This window comes from Dendrobates tinctorius, unplaced genomic scaffold (genome assembly GCF_039654945.1).
Source record: "Dendrobates tinctorius isolate UK_male_01 unplaced genomic scaffold, ASM3965494v1 ptg000022l, whole genome shotgun sequence".
In the NCBI taxonomy this organism is placed as follows: domain Eukaryota; kingdom Metazoa; phylum Chordata; class Amphibia; order Anura; family Dendrobatidae; genus Dendrobates; species Dendrobates tinctorius.
In genome coordinates this window covers 111,223,983-111,242,877 of record NW_027361690.1, presented here as the reverse complement: position 1 = coordinate 111,242,877, position 18,895 = coordinate 111,223,983, and positions in this window count along the sequence as shown.

The window sequence follows — 18,895 nt, the reverse complement described above, 5'->3', positions numbered from 1 at the left end:
ACATGTATATATCAAATCAAAAGTGCGTTTAATAAAATATATATATATTTTTCAAAAAAATGTGTAAGTGAGTATTAGTTAATTAATTAACCCTATTCACACCAAATCCATAAAAATACTTTTAGCAAAAATACAGGCAGGATTTTATAAAAAAGGCGGACTTGATATTACTAAAGAAATACAGATCAGTCCTTTTTCACAGAAACCACTAGAGTAACACCACTAATGGCTTATCACTTTTTAGACATCAAAACTGATTGTGGCATCCACCATAGAATCAGACCTACGATCAAATAAATATCGCAGACAAACACAGGATTGATTGCTCAGATTACACATAAGCTTTTACAGGGAAAAAAATATATAAATATGTCATATATATATATATAAAATAGGAATAAAAATATATATATATTTATATATATATATATATATATATATATATAAACAAAACACAAACATATATATAAAAAAAAACACATCCGACTGCATACAATAAATTAAATAAAAAAGTCGCACCTAGGGAGTTGAAAATAAAATGCACCCAATAAAATTAATTAAATATGAATTATTTAAATATTGACAATGGATGTTTCCTCTCTTTATTCAAACATACCACATAATATTGGTCTTGCATGCTTTTATAAGATTTTATTAAAAGATAATAGATTGACAAGGGATCAAAAAAGTTTTTTTATTAAAGGGAATGGACTTTATTTTAAAAAAACAATTGTTTTACTTTTGAAGGATCTTTATATCATCAGTGTAATGGGACTGCAATGGGCTCAAAAGTCGCACCAACTTATGCAAATATTTTTATGGGAGTTTTTGAAGATTTTTATATTTTTAATTAAAAATGGTGTAACAATATAATTATTTTTAAAAGATTTATAGATGACTTATTCTTCATATGGGACAATTCTAATAATGACGTTGAACAGTTTATTGAAGAACTTAATAATAATAATTGGGGCTTATCCTTTTCCTCATCGTATAATAATAATAATATTAATTTTTTAGATATCACCATTTTTATTAAAGAAAATGAAATATTGACAAAGACTTTTTTTTAAATGTTGCTATTAATAGCTATATACATTTTAATAGTGGACATTATGGTAAATGGCTGAGAATTATTCCTGAAAATCAGTTTAGAAGAATCAGGAAAAATTGTTCCAGTGTTCAAGATTTTAAAGATCAGGCTGTTATTTTAAGAAATAGAGTTGAGTTAAGGATAAAAAATACCCCAAAAATCTGATTAAACAAGCCTATAATAATTGTATTAATTTGCAACAGGAAAAACTATAAAATCTGATGTGAACAAATTTATGATTAATTTTATTACTCAATTTTGCTCTGAACATGCGAAAATCCGCAATATCCTTCAAAATAATTGATATATTTTATTGAATGATCCGATCCTTCAAAATATCCTTCCAAAAAAACCTGGTATCACATTTAAGACTAAATTCCCATAGACATAATATTAAAAAAGAATTTCTTCTACATGGACTTTTGAGACACTTTGCAATAAAACATAACAAAAATATCAATGGGTTAAAAATTAGCCCAATTGAATATATACCTAGGGATATTTGTGATAGGGTTGGACAATTAAATAGGAAGGAGATTTATTGGATTTATAGGCTTAACACTTTAAAACCGCATGGATTGAAAGAAATAACAGAAGTACTTTTCAAAAATTTAATGCATGTATCTGTGGAATTTTTTATATTTAGATTGGTATATTTATATTTTAATATTTTTATACTTTATATTTAAATAATTCATATTTAATTAATTTTATTGGGTGCGTTTTATTTTCAATTCCCTAGGTGCGACTTTTTTAATTAACCCCTTAACGTCCGCCGATACGCCTTTTAATGGCGGTAGTTAATGGTACTTAAACCACAGCGCCATTAATTCACGGCGCTGTGGAGAAAGTACATGGCGCCCCCCAGTGTCGGATTTTCTCCAGAGTCTCGGCTACCAGGGGTAGCCGAGACCCCAGAGAACATGAATCAGTCGGTATTTACCGACCCCGCTTTTGCGATCGCCGTTGTTAACCCTATAACGGCGACCGCAAAAAAAGCCGCGATTATGCATTAAATTTCTCTTTCCTCTGATGTGATCGCACATCAGAGGAGAGAGAAATAGGGTCCCCGATCCCCCCGATCCCCCCCGGTACCTCTCAGTGGTCCTCTGTCCCCTCCTGGTGGTCCCGCGTCCCACCGGCGTCCTCCGTTGGGCACCGCCATCTTGAAAATGGCGGGCGCATGCGCATTGATAAATGATCATAGTGATCAAAATAAAAAAAATAGTACATAACCCCCCATTTATCACCCCCTTATATAGGCAAACATAATGAAATAAAGAAAATTTTTTTTTTGTCAGTTTTCTATTAGAGTTAGGGTTAGGGCTAGGGTTAGGGTTGGGCTAGGGTTAGGGTTGGGCTAGGGTTACGGTTGGGCTAGGGTTAGGGTTGGGCTAGGGTTAGGGTTAGGGCTAGGGTTAGGGTTGGGCTAGGGTTAGGGTTAGGGCTCGGGTTAGGGCTAGGGCGAACTAGGATTAGGGATAGAATTAGGATTAGGGATTAGGGTTGGGATTAGGGTTAGGGTTGGGATTAGGGTTAGGGGTGTGTTGGGGTTAGGGTTGGAGCAAGAATTGAGGGCTTTCCACTATTTACCAACTTTGGGGGTCTAAAAATTGGGGTAAAAAAATCACTTTTGTGGAAATAAAAAATACTTTTTCCTTTCATGGCTCTGCGTTTATAAACTTCTGTGAAGCGCTTGGGGGTTCAAAGTGCTCACCACACATCTAGATAAGTTCCTTAGGGGGTCTAATTTCCAAAATGGGGTCACTTGTGGGGGGTTTCCACTGTTTAAGCCCATCAGGCACTCTGCAAACGCAAAATGATGCTCGCAGACCATTCCATCAAAGTCTGCATTCCAAAATGGCACTCCTTCCCTTCCGAGCTCTCCCATGCGCCCAAACAGTGGTTCCCCCCACATATGAGGTATAGGCGTACTCAGGACAAATCGCACAACAACTGTGGGGGTATGATTTCTCCTGTTACCCTTGTAAAAATAAAAATTTGGGGGCAAAAAGATCATTTTTGTGGAAAAAAAATGGATTTTTTTTTTCACGGCTCTACGTTATAAACTTCTGTGAAGCACTTGAAGGTTCAAAGTGCTCACCACACATCTAGGTAAGTTCCTTAATGGGTCTAGTTTCCAAAATGGGGTCACTTGTTGGAGGTTTCCACTGTTTAGGCCTATCAGGGGCTCTGCAAATGTAACATGATGCTCGCAGACCATTCCATCAAAGTCTGCATTCCAAAATGGCACTCCTACCCTTCCAACCTCTCCCATGCGCCCAAACAGTGGTTCCCCCCACATATGAGGTATAGGCATACTCAGGACAAATCGCACAACAACTGTGGGGGTATGATTTCTCCTGTTACCCTTGTAAAAATAAGAATTTGGGGGCGAAAAAATCATTTTTGTGGAAAAAAAATGGATCTCTTATTTTCACGGCTCTACGTTATAAACTTCTGTGAAGCACTTGAAGGTTCAAAGTGCTCACCACACATCTAGATAAGTTCCGTAATGGGTCTAGTTTCCAAAATGGGGTCACTTGTTGGAGGTTTCCACTGTTTAGGCACATTAAGGGCTCTCCGAACGCAACATGGCATCCGATCTCAATTCCAGCCAATTCTGCGTTGAAAAAGTCAAATGGCGCTCCATCCCTTGCGAGCGCTGCCGTGTGCTGAAAAAGTGGTTTATCCCCACATATGGGGTATTGGCGTATTCAGGAGAAATTGTACATCAAATTTTGTGGTTGATTTTCTCTTTTAACACTTGTGAAAATAAAAAAATTGGTTCTGAAATAAATTTTTTGCAAAAAAAAAGTTAAATGTTAATTTTTTCCTTCCACATTGCTTTAGTTCCTGTGAAGCACTTAAAGGGTTAATAAACTTCTTGAATGTGCTTTTGAGCACCTTGAGGGGTCTAGTTTTTAGAATGGTGCCTTTATTGGGTATTTTCTGTCATGTACACCCCTCAAAATGACATTAAATATGATGTGGTCCCTTAAAAAAATGGTTTTGTAAATTTTGCTGAAAAAATTAGAAATCGCTGGTCAACTTTTAACCCTTATAACTTCCTACCAAAAAAAAATTTTGCTTCCAAAATTGTGCTGATATAAAGTAGACATGTGGGAAATGTTATTTATTAAGAAATTTGTGTGACACATCTCTTTGATTTAAGGGCATAAAAATTAAAAGTTTTAAAATTGCAAAATTTTCAAAATTTTTGCCATATTTCCGTTTTTTTCATAAATAAACACAAGACTTATCAAAGAAGTTTTACCACTAACATGAAGTACAATATGTTGCAAAAAAACATTCTCAGAATCAGCAGGATCCAATAAAGCGTTCCAGAGTTATAACCTCATAAAGGGACAGTAGTCAGAATTGTAAAAATTGGCCCGGTCATTAAGCTGCAAACTGGCTCTGTCGTTAAATTGTATGCAGTCAGATGTGGTTTTTTTATATATTTTTTTTGTTTATATATATATACTGTATTTTTCGCTTTATAAGACGAACTTTTGTTCCCCCAAATTTTGGGGGAAAGTGGGGGGTGCGTCTTATAAAGCGAATCTGTGTGCTCCTGTGCTATAGAGTGGGGGGACGGCTCTGGCGTGGAGTCAGGGGGCTGGGGTGGGCTGAATGGGGGCTGCAGAGACAGCGGGAGGTCCTGTGCTCCCGCTCATTAGCCTCACGTAATATTCACTGCACCCGCTATCCATCACCTCCATGTGCCTGCATTCTCCCCCGTCACTATAGACACCTATTGATGATCACTCCTGCTCCCAGCTCCCCCATGGCTTTCCTTTATCGAGTCTGCTGTCATCCTCCTCCTGCAGGGCAAGCGGCAGCAGCAACTCATTCAGGCAGCTCATGGCTTCAGGACTTTGCATGATGTGACCAATAGGACCTGCGATCACATGACTCCCAGTGTGCACTACGAGTCACATGAACGCAGCTGAGCAGCTCCTATTGGTCACATCATGGAAGGTCCTGTAGCAACAATGAGCTGCCTGAATGAGCAGCAGCTGCGTGTGCCCTGCAGGAGGAGGATGACAGCAGACTCAGCACAGACACAGGTAAGCCACGGGAGAGCTGGGAGCAGGAGCGATCATCGGTAGGTGAGTTAACTGTTTATTATTTTAGCATGTGCTTGCCAGCAGGGGGGAAATATACAAACGGGGGCCATGTGTGACAGCAGGGGGAAATATAGAGATGGGGGGACAATGTGTGCCAGCAGGGGGGAAATATATGAACGAGGGGCCATGTGTGCCAGCAGTGGGGAATATAGGGATGGGGGGCAATGTGTGCCAGCAGGGGGGAATATATGGAGGGGGGGACAATGTGTGCCAGCAGGAGAGAATATATGGAGCCCCCCATCCATATATTCCCCCCTGCTGGCACACTTTGTCCCCCCTCCATATATTCCTCCCTGCTGGGAATTTCCCACACAGCAATGGCATAAAGTGAGACTAGGGACTTTTTTTTTTTTTAAGTGGCGGAGGAATACAGTGCGGAAGGATACCTACCTTCCGTCATTGGATTCCTGCAGCCCGTAGAGAACGGCAGCAACAGCTGATGCTGCAGTTCTCTACCCAAGATCGTCGTGGGACACACTCGTGGACTGCTTCGGATCGTGGGTGAGTATTTTTGTGGTTTGTTATGTTAATATTTATTCCGTAAAAGACAATGGCTTCGGGGAACAATGTGACAAGTATTGGTAAGTATGTTACTCTATGTTATATGTACTGTATGTCTATGTATGTATTGTATGAATGTATTGTATGTAGTATGTATGTAGTATATATGTGGTATGTATGTAGCATGTAGTATGTATGTAGTATGTATGTAGCATGCATGTAGCATGCAGTATGTATGTAGCATGCATGTAGTATATATGTAGTATGTATGTAGCATGTAGTATGTATGTAGTATATATGTGGTATGTATGTAGCATGTAGTATGTATGTAGCATGCATGTAGTATATATGTAGTATGTATGTAGCATGCATGTAGTATATATGTGTTATGTATGTAGCATGCATGTAGTATGTATGTAGCATGCAGTATGTATATATGTAGCATGCATGCAGTATGTATGTAGCATGTATGTAGCATGTATGTAGTATGTATGTAGTATATATGTAGTATGTATGTAGCATGCATGTAGCATGTATGTAGTATGTATGTAGTATATATGTAGTATGTATGTAGCATGTAGTATGTATGTAGCATGCATGTAGTATATATGTAGTATGTATGTAGCATGTAGTATGTATGTAGCATGTATGTAGTATGTATGTAGTATGTATGTAGTATGTATGTAGTATATATGTAGTATGTATGTAGCATGTAGTATGTATGTAGCATGCATGTAGCATGCATGTAGTATGTATGTAGCATGTAGTATGTATGTAGCATGCATGTAGTATGTATGTAGTATGTATGTAGTATATATGTGTTATGTAGTATGTATGTAGCATGTAGTATGTATGTAGCATGCATGTAGTATGTATGTAGTATGTATGTAGTATTTTTTTTTTTTTAACATTTAACACATTAGCCGGATGATGGGACTACTACTATCCCATCATTGGCTAATGTGTCAATCACTGTCATGGTAGCAGGCATTGCCAGATGGGACTTGTAGTCCCATCGGACGATGCTTGCACAGACCCCCCGGACATCAGCACAGTCCCCCGGCAGGCCGGCACAGCCCCCCGGCAGGCCGGTACAGACCCCCACAGGGTGCACAGACCACCGGCAGGCCAGCACAGCCCCCCGGCAGGCCGGTACAGACCCCCACAGGGTGCACAGACCACCGGCAGGCCGGCACAGCCCCCCGGCAGGCCGGTACAGACCCCCACAGGGTGCACAGACCACCGGCAGGCCGGCACAGCCCCCCGGCAGGCCGGTACAGACCCCGGGCAGTCCACACAGCCCCCTGGCAGGCCGGCACAGCCCCCCGGCAGGCCGGCAGAGACCCCCGGAAGGCCCGAAATGACGGCGCATCATGATGCGCACACACCGCGCATCATGATGACGTCAGGCTGTCAATCAACTTTGAACTTCCGATTCCGATGCCGACTTCCGATATTGAAAAAATATCGGAAGTCGGTATCGGAATTCCGATACATCAAGTATCGGCCGATACCCGATACTTGCGGTATCGGAATGCTCAACACTATTTGTGATATATCCTTTGTTGGCAATGACAGAGGTCAAACGTTTTCTGTAAGTCTTCACAAGGTTGCCACACACTGTTGTTGGTATGTTGGCCCATTCCTCCATGCAGATCTCCTCTAGAGCAGTGATGTTTTTGGCTTTTCGCTTGGCAACACGGACTTTCAACTCCCTCCAAAGGTTTTCTATAGGGTTGAGATCTGGAGACTGGCTAGGCCACTCCAGGACCTTGAAATGCTTCTTACGAAGCCACTCCTTCGTTGCCCTGGCGGTGTGCTTTGGATCATTGTCATGTTGAAAGACCCAGCCACGTTTCATCTTCAATGCCCTTGCTGATGGAAGGAGGTTTGCACTCAAAATCTCACGATACATGGCCCCATTCATTCTTTCATGTACCCGGATCAGTCGTCCTGGCCCCTTTGCAGAGAAACAGCCCCAAAAGCATGATGTTTCCACCACCATGCTTTACATTGGGTATGGTGTTTGATGGATGCAACTCAGTATTCTTTTTCCTCCAAACACGACAAGTTGTGTTTCTACCAAACAGTTCCAGTTTGGTTTCATCAGACCATAGGACATTCTCCGAAAACTCCTCTGGATCATCCAAATGCTCTCTAGCAAACTTCAGACGGGCCCGGACATGTACAGGCTTAAGCAGTGGGACACGTCTGGCACTGCAGGATCTGAGTCCATGGTGGCGTAGTGTGTTAGTTATGGTAGGCCTTGTTACATTGGTCCCAGCTCTCTGCAGTTCATTCACTAGGTCCCCCCGCCTGGTTCTGGGATTTTTGCTCACCGTTCTTGTGATCATTCTGACCCCACGGGGTGGGATTTTGCGTGGAGCACCAGATCGAGGGAGATTATCAGTGGTCTTGTATGTCTTCCATTTTCTAATTATTGCTCCCACAGTTGATTTCTTCACTCCAAGCTGGTTGGCTATTGCAGATTCAGTCTTCCCAGCCTGGTGCAGGGCTACAATTTTGTTTCTGGTGTCCTTTGACAGCTCTTTGGTCTTCACCATAGTGGAGTTTGGAGTCAGACTGTTTGAGGGTGTGCACAGGTGTCTTTTTATACTGATAACAAGTTTAAACAGGTGCCATTACTACAGGTAATGAGTGGAGGAAAGAGGAGACTCTTAAAGAAGAAGTTACAGGTCTGTGAGAGCCAGAAAACTTGATTGCTTGTTTCTGACCCAATATTTATTTTCCACCATAATATGCAAATAAAATGAAAAAAAAACAGACAATGTGATTTTCTGGATTTTTTTTTCTCAGTTTGTCTCCCATAGTTGAGGTCTACCTATGATGTAAATTACAGACGCCTCTCATCTTTTTAAGTGGTGGAACTTGCACTATTGCTGACTGACTAAATACTTTTTTGCCCCACTGTATATATATATGTATATATATATATATATATATATATAAGACATATTTATATATCTTTTTCCCTTTGAAAGCTTATGTGTAATCTGAGCAAGCTATCTCGTGTTTGTCTGCGATATTTATTTGATTGTAGGTCTGATTCTATGGTGGATGCCACAATCAGTTTTGATGTCTAACAAGTGATAAGTAGTGTTGAGCGATACCATCCGATACTGAGAAATATCGGATCGGATTGGATCGGACCGATACCCAAAAAGTATCGGGTATCACCGATTCCGATACCAGAAGTCCCATTCAAGTCTATGGGACAGAAATATCGGAAGTAAAAAAACCCTTTCTTTCCTTGCACATCCAGTTCGGGAGGGGGGAAGAGTGTGGGCGATGCGTGGGCGGACACTGTGCGTGTCTGTGTGTGTGAGTGGGGTCTGTACGGGCCTCTCGGGGGCCTATGCGGGCCTCTCGGGGGTCTGTGCGGGCCTGCTGGGGCCTGTACCGCTCTCTGCGGGCCCCAGGAATACAATGACGGGAGGTAGGTATCCTTCTGCACTGTATTCCTCCGCCACTGTAAAAAAAGTCCCTAGTCTCACTTTTGGCATTGCTGTGTGAGAAGGTTCCCATGCAGCTTTTGCCATAAAGTGAGACTAGGGACTTTTTTCTACAGTGGCGGAGGAATACACTGCGGAAGGATACCTACCTCCCGTCATTGTATTCCTGGGGCCCGCAGAGAGCGGTGGCATCAGCTGATGCTGCTGTTCTCCACGGGAGATTGTCGTGGGACACTCATAGATTTCTGCGGATCAGGGAGTATATCGCTTGTTTGTTATTTTCATATTTTTCCACAGATGACACTGGCTTCGGGGATCAAAGTGACAAGGAATGGTGAGTATGTACTCTATGTTATATGTACTGTATGTCTATATGTATGTATTGTATGAATGTATGAATGTATTGTATGTAGTATGTATGTAGTATGTTTGTTGTATGTATGTAGCATGTTTTATGTATGTTGTATGAATGTAGTATATATGTAGTATGTATGTAGTATGTAGTATGTATGTATGTTGTATGAATGTAGTATATATGTAGTATGTATGTATGTATGCTGTATGAATGTAGTATATAAGATAAGATAAGATAATCCTTTAATCGTCCCACCATGGGGAAATTCAGAGCATTACAGCAGCAAGGCAGGAACAAGTACAGATACAGATGCATAAAGGCATTACATTGACAGTAGGTAGGTACATATACGAAAAAAAAAGATATAACCGGACTATCACAACTTTTGATCTATCAGTTCACTGTTTGGGTCGTTCCCCGTTTTGGACAGTGCTGGTTATACAGCCTAACTGCAGCAGGAAGGAAGGACTTTCGATAGCGCTCCCTCTCACATTTAGGATGAAGTAGCCGGTCATTGACAGAACTGCACATCTTTGTCACGGTCTCATGCATGGGATGGGAATCATTCTGCACCATGTAGCTCACCTTGGCCAGTATCCTCCTGTTGCCTACTTCCTGAACTGGATCAAGGGGGCATCCCAGGACAGAGCTGGCCCTTCTAAACAGTTTGTCCAGCCTATTCCTGTCCCTGGTTGATATGCCACTACCCCAGCACGCCACACCAAAGAAAATGACTGATGCCACAACAGAGCTGAAGAAGGATGCAAGGAGTGCCCCCCTAACTCCGAAGGCTCTCAGCCTTCTGAGCAGATAAAGCCTACTGTGGCCCTTCCTGTACACTGCATCCAAGTGATGGGCCCAGTCAAGCTTATTATTGAGGTTCACACCAAGGTACTTATAGGCGTCGACTATCTCAATGTCATTTCCCTGAATGTTCACCACTACTGGTGGATTTTTTCCCTTGCGAAAGTCCACCACCAATTCCTTGGTCTTCCCGGAATTAATCCTAAGATGGTTCCTCTGACACCACTCCACAAAAGCTTGGTTAGTATCTCTGTACTCTCTTTCATCTCCTGTGATGAGGCCTACTATTGCAGAGTCATCAGAATACTTCTGCAAGTAGCATCTAGATGAGTTGCACTTAAAATCCGCAGTGTACAGTGTGAAGAGAAAAGGGGCAAGAACTGTACCTTGAGATGCCCCTGTATTGCAGATCACCATGTCTGACACACTGTCCCGAACCTTTACAAACTGAGGTCAGTTTGTGAGGTAGTTAAGGATCCAGGTGGAGAGTTGTAGGTCCACGCTAACAAGGCCCAGCTTGTCTCTCAGTAGACCTGGCTGTATGGTACTAAAAGCACTAGAGAAATCGAAGAACATTACTCTCACAGTGTTCCCAGGTTTCTCCAGGTGAGAGAGAGTCCTATCTAGAAGGTGGATAATGGCATTATCCACACCAATGCCCGGCCTGTAGGCAAACTGGAGATGGTCCATATCTGAGCTCACTAGAGGACGGAGACATGTGAGAACCAATCTCTCTATATATGTAGTATGTATCTAGTATGTAGTATGTATGTATGTTGTATGAATGTAGTATATATGTTGTATGTATGTAGTATGTATGTATGTTGTATGAATGTAGTATATATGAAGTATGTATGTAGTATGTATGTATGTTGTATGAATGTAGTATGTATGTAGTATGTATGTAGTATGTATGTAGTATGTAGTATGTATGTATGTTGTATGAATGTAGTATATATGTTGTATGTATGTAGTATGTATGTATGTTGTATGAATGTAATATATATGAAGTATGTATGTAGTATGTATGTATGTATGAATGTAGTATGTATGTATGTTGCATGAATGTTGTATATATGTAGTATGTATGTATGTTGTATGAATGTAGTATATATGAAGTATGTATGTAGCATGTATGTATGTAGTATGTATGTTTTTTTTTTTTTTACATTCAACACATTAGCCGGATGATGGGACTACTACTGTCGCCATCATTGGCTAATGTGTCAATCACTGTCATTGTAGCAGGCATCGCCCGATGGGACTTGTACAGGCCCCGGCAGTCCCGCACAGGGCCCCGGCAGGCCCGCATAGACACCCGAGAGGCCCGTACAGGCCCTCGACAGCCGGCACAGGTCCCCGGCAGGCCCCTACAGGCCCCCCCGCAGTCAGCACAGACCGTGCATTATGATGTGCACAGACCGCGCATCATGATGACATCATTTCAGCAGCCAATCACAGCCACAACATTGGCTCATTGTATTATGGGGACTTCCGATTTCGGTATCCGATATTGAAAAAATATCGGTACTCGGTATCGGAATTCCGATACAGCGAATATCGGCCGATACCCGATATTTGCAGTATCGGAATGCTCAACACCAGTGTTAAGTCATTAGTGGTGTTACTCTAGTGGTTTCTGTGAAAAAGGACTGATCTGTATTTCTTTAGTAAGATCAAGTCCGCCTTTTTTATTAAACCCTGCCTGTATTTTTGTTAAAAGTATTTTATTGGATTTGGTGTGAATAGGGTTAATTAATTAATTAACTAAATAATACACACGTACACATTTTTTTGAAAAAAAAATATATTTTATTAAACGCACTTTTGATTTGATACATACATGTATATATGAGTTTTTTAAATATTCTTCATTCAATCTGCAATAAATATATTTTTTAATATATATATATATTTTTTTTTTAAAAAAATCCTTTTTTGGGGCAGTGAAGATTTTCTTGAAGATCTGTTCAGCTGTTCTAGTATGGTGGATAGAGTGTCTTGCTGATTTTCCCTTTTTATTTTTCTTCCAACAGTTCGTGATTTTTTCTGATATGCTTTTTTTTTCCATTTTTCATATTTTTTTCGTTTTTTCGTTTCTTCTTTTTCTTATAAATTTTATCTGCAAATTTAATAAAGAAATATTGTTATTTTATGTGAATTTAATGATAGTGTTTTGTCATGTAATGGTATGAACTTTGACTTTTTGAAAAAAAAACATGTGACTATTGGCACCAATTTCAAATGTGAAGTGTATTTAATCTGGAAGCAATGCCACTTTTTCATGTATGTCATCCCCTGAGGAAGAAGTAGTTCATGCTTCGAAACGCGTTGGGAATAAAAACATTGATCTTTTAATACATCAGTAATTGTGCATTTTGTTAAGCAGCGCACGAAGTCCAAAAAAAATCTCCATAGGATTTGATGTGTCGGCGGTCACTTGTTTGACCCTTGGATGTGCAGCAGCTGATCACTAACTCTATGTGCTTTAACCTCTCCTATAGTAGGTGAGTAGATTCTACATACGTTTATAATTTTATCATTGGATAAGACCCAATTTGCGCTTTTGTGTTTCTATAGTGCAAAATATAGGTTTAGGGATAGGTTTAAGTTTAGGACTAGAATAATAATAAGTTTTATTTATATAGCGCCAACATATTCCACAGGGCTTTACAGTTTAACAGTTTTAAAAACAAGTCATAAGTAACAACATTAACAATACAATAATTAAAGCAAAATAAGACGACCCTGCTCGTGAGAGCTTACAATTTACAATGAGGTGGGGGAGATACAAAGTACAGGTGTGTATTTACAATGATGGTCCAGCCATCTTGAGGGAATGGGGGATAGATTGAGATAGTGAATGGGCTGTACACACATACTTACAGATAAAATTACTTTGATTAGGGAGCGTGATAGGCTGCTCTGAACAAATGTGTTTTGAGGGAGCACCTAAAATTGTGCAAGTTGTGCATGGTCCTAATTTCTTGGGGTAGAGCATTCCAGAGTATTGACGCAGCGTGGAAGGTCTTGGAGTCAGGAGTGGGAGGTATTTATTAGTGCAGAGGATAGTCGAAAATCGTTTGCACAGCGCAGCGATCGGTTAGGCCGATATACAGAAATGAGGTAGGAGATGTAAGGGGGTGCCGCATTGTGGAGAGCTTTGTGGGTGAGAACAAGTACTTTGAATTGGATCTTATAATGAATGGGCAGCCAGTGTAACGAGTGGCGAAGAGAGGACATGTCTGAATATCAATTAGCTAAATGGATCATGGAAGACCCTGGCTGCTGCATTAAGGATGGAATGGAGAGGGGAAAGTCGAGTAACAGGGAGGCCAATTACTAGAGCATTGCAGTATTCCAGGCGGGAGTGGATCAAGTTGACGGTGAGGGTTGTTGTTATTTCCATGGAGAGAAAAGGGCAGATTCTAGAAATGTTCTTTAGGCGTAGGCGGCAAGAGCGGGCAAGAGATTGTATATGGCATGTGAAGGAGAGATTGGTGTCAAACATAACACCCAGAAAGCACGTCTGCTGCCGGGGTGTTATTATGGTGCCACCCACGGAGAAGGAAATGTCAGATTTAGGGAGGTTAGCAAAAGAAGTTCAGTTCTGTAGAGGGTGATTTTTAGATTTAGAGCGGACATGATGTTGGAGACTGGCGTTCTGTAGTACAGTTGGGGTAAGGCCGGGGGATGACGTGTATAGTTGTGTGCCATCAGCATAAAGATAGTACTGAGAGCCAAATCTACTGATGGTCTGTCCAATTGGGGCTGTGTAGAGAGAGAAGAGAAGGGGGCCAAGGACTGAGCCCTGAGGTACCCCAACAGCGAGAGGAAGAGGAGATGAAGTGGAGTCAGCGAGTAAAACAATGAAAGTGCAGTCAGAAAGATAGGAAGAGAACCAGGAGAGAGCAGTGTCCTTAATGCTTAGTGACTGGAGCCTAGAGAGTAGGAAATGGTGGTCAACAGTGTCGAAAGCTGCAGAAAGGTTGAGAAGAATGAGCAAAGAGTGGTCACCGTTATATTTTGCTGCCAGAAGGTCATTGGTCACTTTGATGAGTGCAGTTTATGTTGAGTGCAGGGGGCGGAAGCCAGACTGTGAAAGGTGTAGGAGGGAGTGAGTGGAGAGGTAAAGGGTAAGACGGGAGTCGACTAGGCGCTCCAAGATTTTAGAGATGAAGGGGAGATTGGAGACTGGTCTGTAGTTATTTGTGCAGGATGGGTCGAGAGCAGGTTTCTTTAATAATGGAGTAATGATGGAGTATTTGAAGGATGGGAAAATAGGAAAATGCCCGAGGAGAGGGAGAGATTAAAGATTGTAGAATAATAAAAACGTTACATTAAAAAAACACAAACATTTACAAAAAAGTAAAAAAAAATAAGGTATTAAATTTCAGCAAAAAATGAAAAATAATAAGACAGCCATAAGGCAAACCTATAATTCAATCAATATTTACTTTAAATACAATACATTTGATTAGGGGGAATGGAGTTCAGTACTTGACTGTGGAAGGGACTCGGAGTGTAAATGGTTCAGTAGTTAGGTAGCCACAAAATACTTACCTTGCCCTAGGTGCTGTCAACCTGTGTTACTCATCTGCCTTAGCCTACTCTACACATGGGAACCTGAACTATTATGAACCATTATGCCCTACGTCAGGAAGGGGTTAATGTTGGAACATGGGGCAATAATGCACTGGGCCATCCTGCTCTAAAACAGTCTATGGCTCAAATGTTCTTGGCAAGTGGGGGAAAAAAAGTTTCACTTAAACATGAAATTAACTGGGTCTTCCGAGTCATTAAAATTGTTAACTGAGAGATTAAAGCCGCTTCAGCTCTAATTATTGTGATTACATCACAATTCTGGCTTAAATTGTTTTCAAAAGTTGCAATTTTTTCCGTAGCATGGAACTTCTGTCGTTTTCATTCCAGTTTCACCTAGCTTTGCCAAAATGGACACAGCTGGGGTGGGACAGAAATATGACGCCAAAGCTCATCAGTTTACGTGTGCTGAGACGTTCCTTATGCCAGAAATCTTACTCCACTCCCTGACTGGAATAAAATTTGTAGAGAGGTGCAAGGAGGCGCAAGCCAGTTTTCAAAAATGTTCATAAAGAAGCATGCGCTTAGCATCTGACTCTAACACACCCTCACATCAAGATCATCGTTGGTCATGCTTTTCTTGATGCGTCGGGGCTTTTATCTTTATTTTAATAAATGTGTTGGAGACTTATTTGTGGGGCATTTACGCTGTATAAAAGTATCACAGATCTTCTTCTAAAGATGGCTACTGATGAAGAGATCCAAGTACAAATCTGTCCATCAGCCGCCTGTTGCTGCCAGTCAGGAGAACATGGCACTCCTCTTTGGACGCTTTGTAAATCTGTGGCCAGTTGCATAACCCTTCATAAAGACCGTCTTCTCTAAAGATAAATTACACTTGTAACACTGTGGCCTTATGGTCTTCATTGCTGGTTTATGTTGTACCTAATATTGTAATGTTAACTTTCTCTTTTTTTTTTTTTTTAAAAAGTCCAGGATGGACTCATTCGTTATAGCTTTGTATGTTATCCCTTCTGTTAAAACCTTTATGATAAAGAATTTACATAAAATAATACATTTGTCACAAAGAAAGATGATACCGGATAGACAGCAAAGTGAGAAAAAAATTGAGCTAAGAAGAATTATATTATGGTGATTCCTTAAGAAATGTAATGACAGTAAAATATATATATATATATATATATGTGTGTATATATATATATATATATATATATATATATATCACGGTTCATGAAAGCCATTTTAAATATCAAACTGGTGCCACAAGCACCTAATGGGATTTCTCATTTTGCAATTATACAAAGCAGGTTTCCAGCCAAAATATCTCAGCGCAGGCGGTAAAGCAAAATGACAGTGGACAGGAACAAACTGGAACAGCCTCTCCGGGTAATAAGATTGTGATTACAGCCCATCTTAATTTCCACTTTATTAATTGAAAAATCTTTGGGACATGTGGCCGGGAGTGGGAAAAAAAAGATGGATGCATTAAAAGATTGTTTCCAGAGCCGTTGTGTCATTGACCCATCTTTGCCCACTTCCGTGCCCTGAACTCTTATGGAATGGAAAAGCAGACAATTAATGGATGCATGTCTAACCTCTGATATATGACTGTTAGCTTAATATACCAGATGGGATTCTTTTATTCATCCACAAGTAGCTTGTCAGCGATTGTACTGTCAGTGGTATACTGTAATTAGGAAAAAGGATTGTCGGATTACATGCGGAAATTCTCTCACTACCGTGAAATAGAGGGTTAAACCAATCAAGTTGTTTTCACTTGTAGCAAATGTCAGATGGGGACCACAGGTCAGTTGTTGATAACCTTTCAAGTAATCATTTATTCTGAATGCCTTGGAAAATACAGGCCTGATGCTCATTTGTCTTCTCGCAAGCCTATATTCTCATTCAGCTATACAAATCCAACAAGAGCGATGCGACATTGTGGACGGTACACATCCCTCTGTGACCATGTCTTCCTATGCATCACTCAACATTTAGGACTGAAATTCATGCATCAGCATAAACTGTTAACTCTTTTTCATTGGTAAATTAATAGTTAATGTCTATATGTATTCGACTTGGAATATAGATACATTACATACAGTATATAGTGAAGAAACGGTACATTTAAATATGAATATATTTGTCAATAGAGCAGCTATCAGTTTTGCTGCACTCTGTATTTATTACCCACATCTGTGGTCATACTGTCCTTTACACCGCTGTGTTTACACTACACCTTGGCTTGCAAAAACACAGTCGTCTGGGTAATTAAGATATAATCTGGTTTCTTCACACAGGTACATCTCCAGTACCCGGCCTTCTCTAGTCTGCTCACTCGCTGTGCTCACAGTCCTGGAGTGCACAGCGGCCTTCTTCTTGATGATTCCGCAGGTAGCAGCAGGAGCCGGCGCACAAAGCCCTTTGTAGCAATGGTGCTCAGAGAACGGAGCGCTCTGCTTAACCTGCCACGCGCTGCCTGTTTGCGCTGCTCTTTAGCCATGCTCCCAGCTTCCAGGTCACCCGGTTGGTACAGTCCCTTATTCTTTCCCCCGGACAATAGGGGAGACAGCCTTAATGGTTCCTAACCCGGCGCAGGATAGGTACCCTCGGCCCAGTCTTCCTCCTTACACTAACACCAAAACTTTTATATATATATATATATGTTTATATAATTATTTTTAATACATAAATGTACAGTATAATAAATAATGCTGCACTTAATCACTGACCGTTGTAATAAGTCAGTTTGTGAAATTTCTTCCCTCCTTAATGTTCCATCAATGATGAGTGGTATTATTTTGAGGTTGACTTGTTTATGAACCACAACAACTCAGCCACGAAGTATAGGCCACAGAAAATTATAGAGTGGGATTGCTAAGTGTGTAAAATCATCAAAACTTTCGAACTTCCAAAGCCTCCACATCAGCCCAAAAACTGGGTGCTAGCGCTTGTTATGGATTTACATGGCTGTGCAACTAATGAAAGACTTATCTCACTAACCACAATGCCAAGAGTCAAATAGAGTAGTATTGCATGCGGCTTCTGGACTGTGAAATAGTAGTAACTTGTTCCATGAAGAGATGAATCCCTCTCCTCTGCCTGTCTGATGTACCAGTCTGGGTTTGGTGAATGCCAGGAGAACACTACCTGCCGGACTATGGATCCACTTTTCTCTTTTTCAGTTAAAAAAAACACTTACGTGATATCTCTTCTGTTGGGCTACAGAAGCCTGTGAGGGTTAAACTTTACAATATATTTCAGAGACCCTGCTATGCTCAGGTCACCTGTCATGTCCGCCATGTTGTCTGTTTTCTCTCAAGAACTCCTGGATGTGCATGCGCATATCTTGTCTGCTATCCTGCTCGTTCCCTAGAGCAGTGTGCACACTCACCTCATGTCTGAGCTGTAGGATGCCTGCGTTTCTGCTCTGCCTTCTGTGATCTTCTCGTCATGTCTAGAATCTCTGATCAGGTGTCCCTGTCTGGATCCTGTACTGTCTGGTTCTGCAATCATCTCATCATGTCTGGAACGCTGATCATGTGACCTTTCCTAGGATCCTGCACTGTCTGGTTTGGTAATCATCTCGTCATGTCTAGAACTCTGATCATGTGACCTGTCTAGGTTTCAGCACTGATTCTGCAGTCGTCTCGTCATGTCAGGATCTCTGATCATGTGACTACGCTCTGTTATCCTGTGGATCTGAACCCGGAAGTGCTCCCCTGGTCCTGACCTGGAAGAGGAGGTGCTATGCCCTATATCAGGCTGCTCCTTCCTATGCTCAGGGCCTGAGTATTGTGTGGTGTCCCTGCATGGCTGCTTGGTCTGTGGGGCGCTCCCTCTATTCTGTGCCCTTGCATTCTTCTCTGTCGTGCATCTCTGCACACGCTCCGTGCTCGTATTCCATCTCTGGTCTTGTCTAGTGTTTGTCCTTTGTGCCATGTTTTGCCCTGCTTTGCCTTGCTTTGCCTTG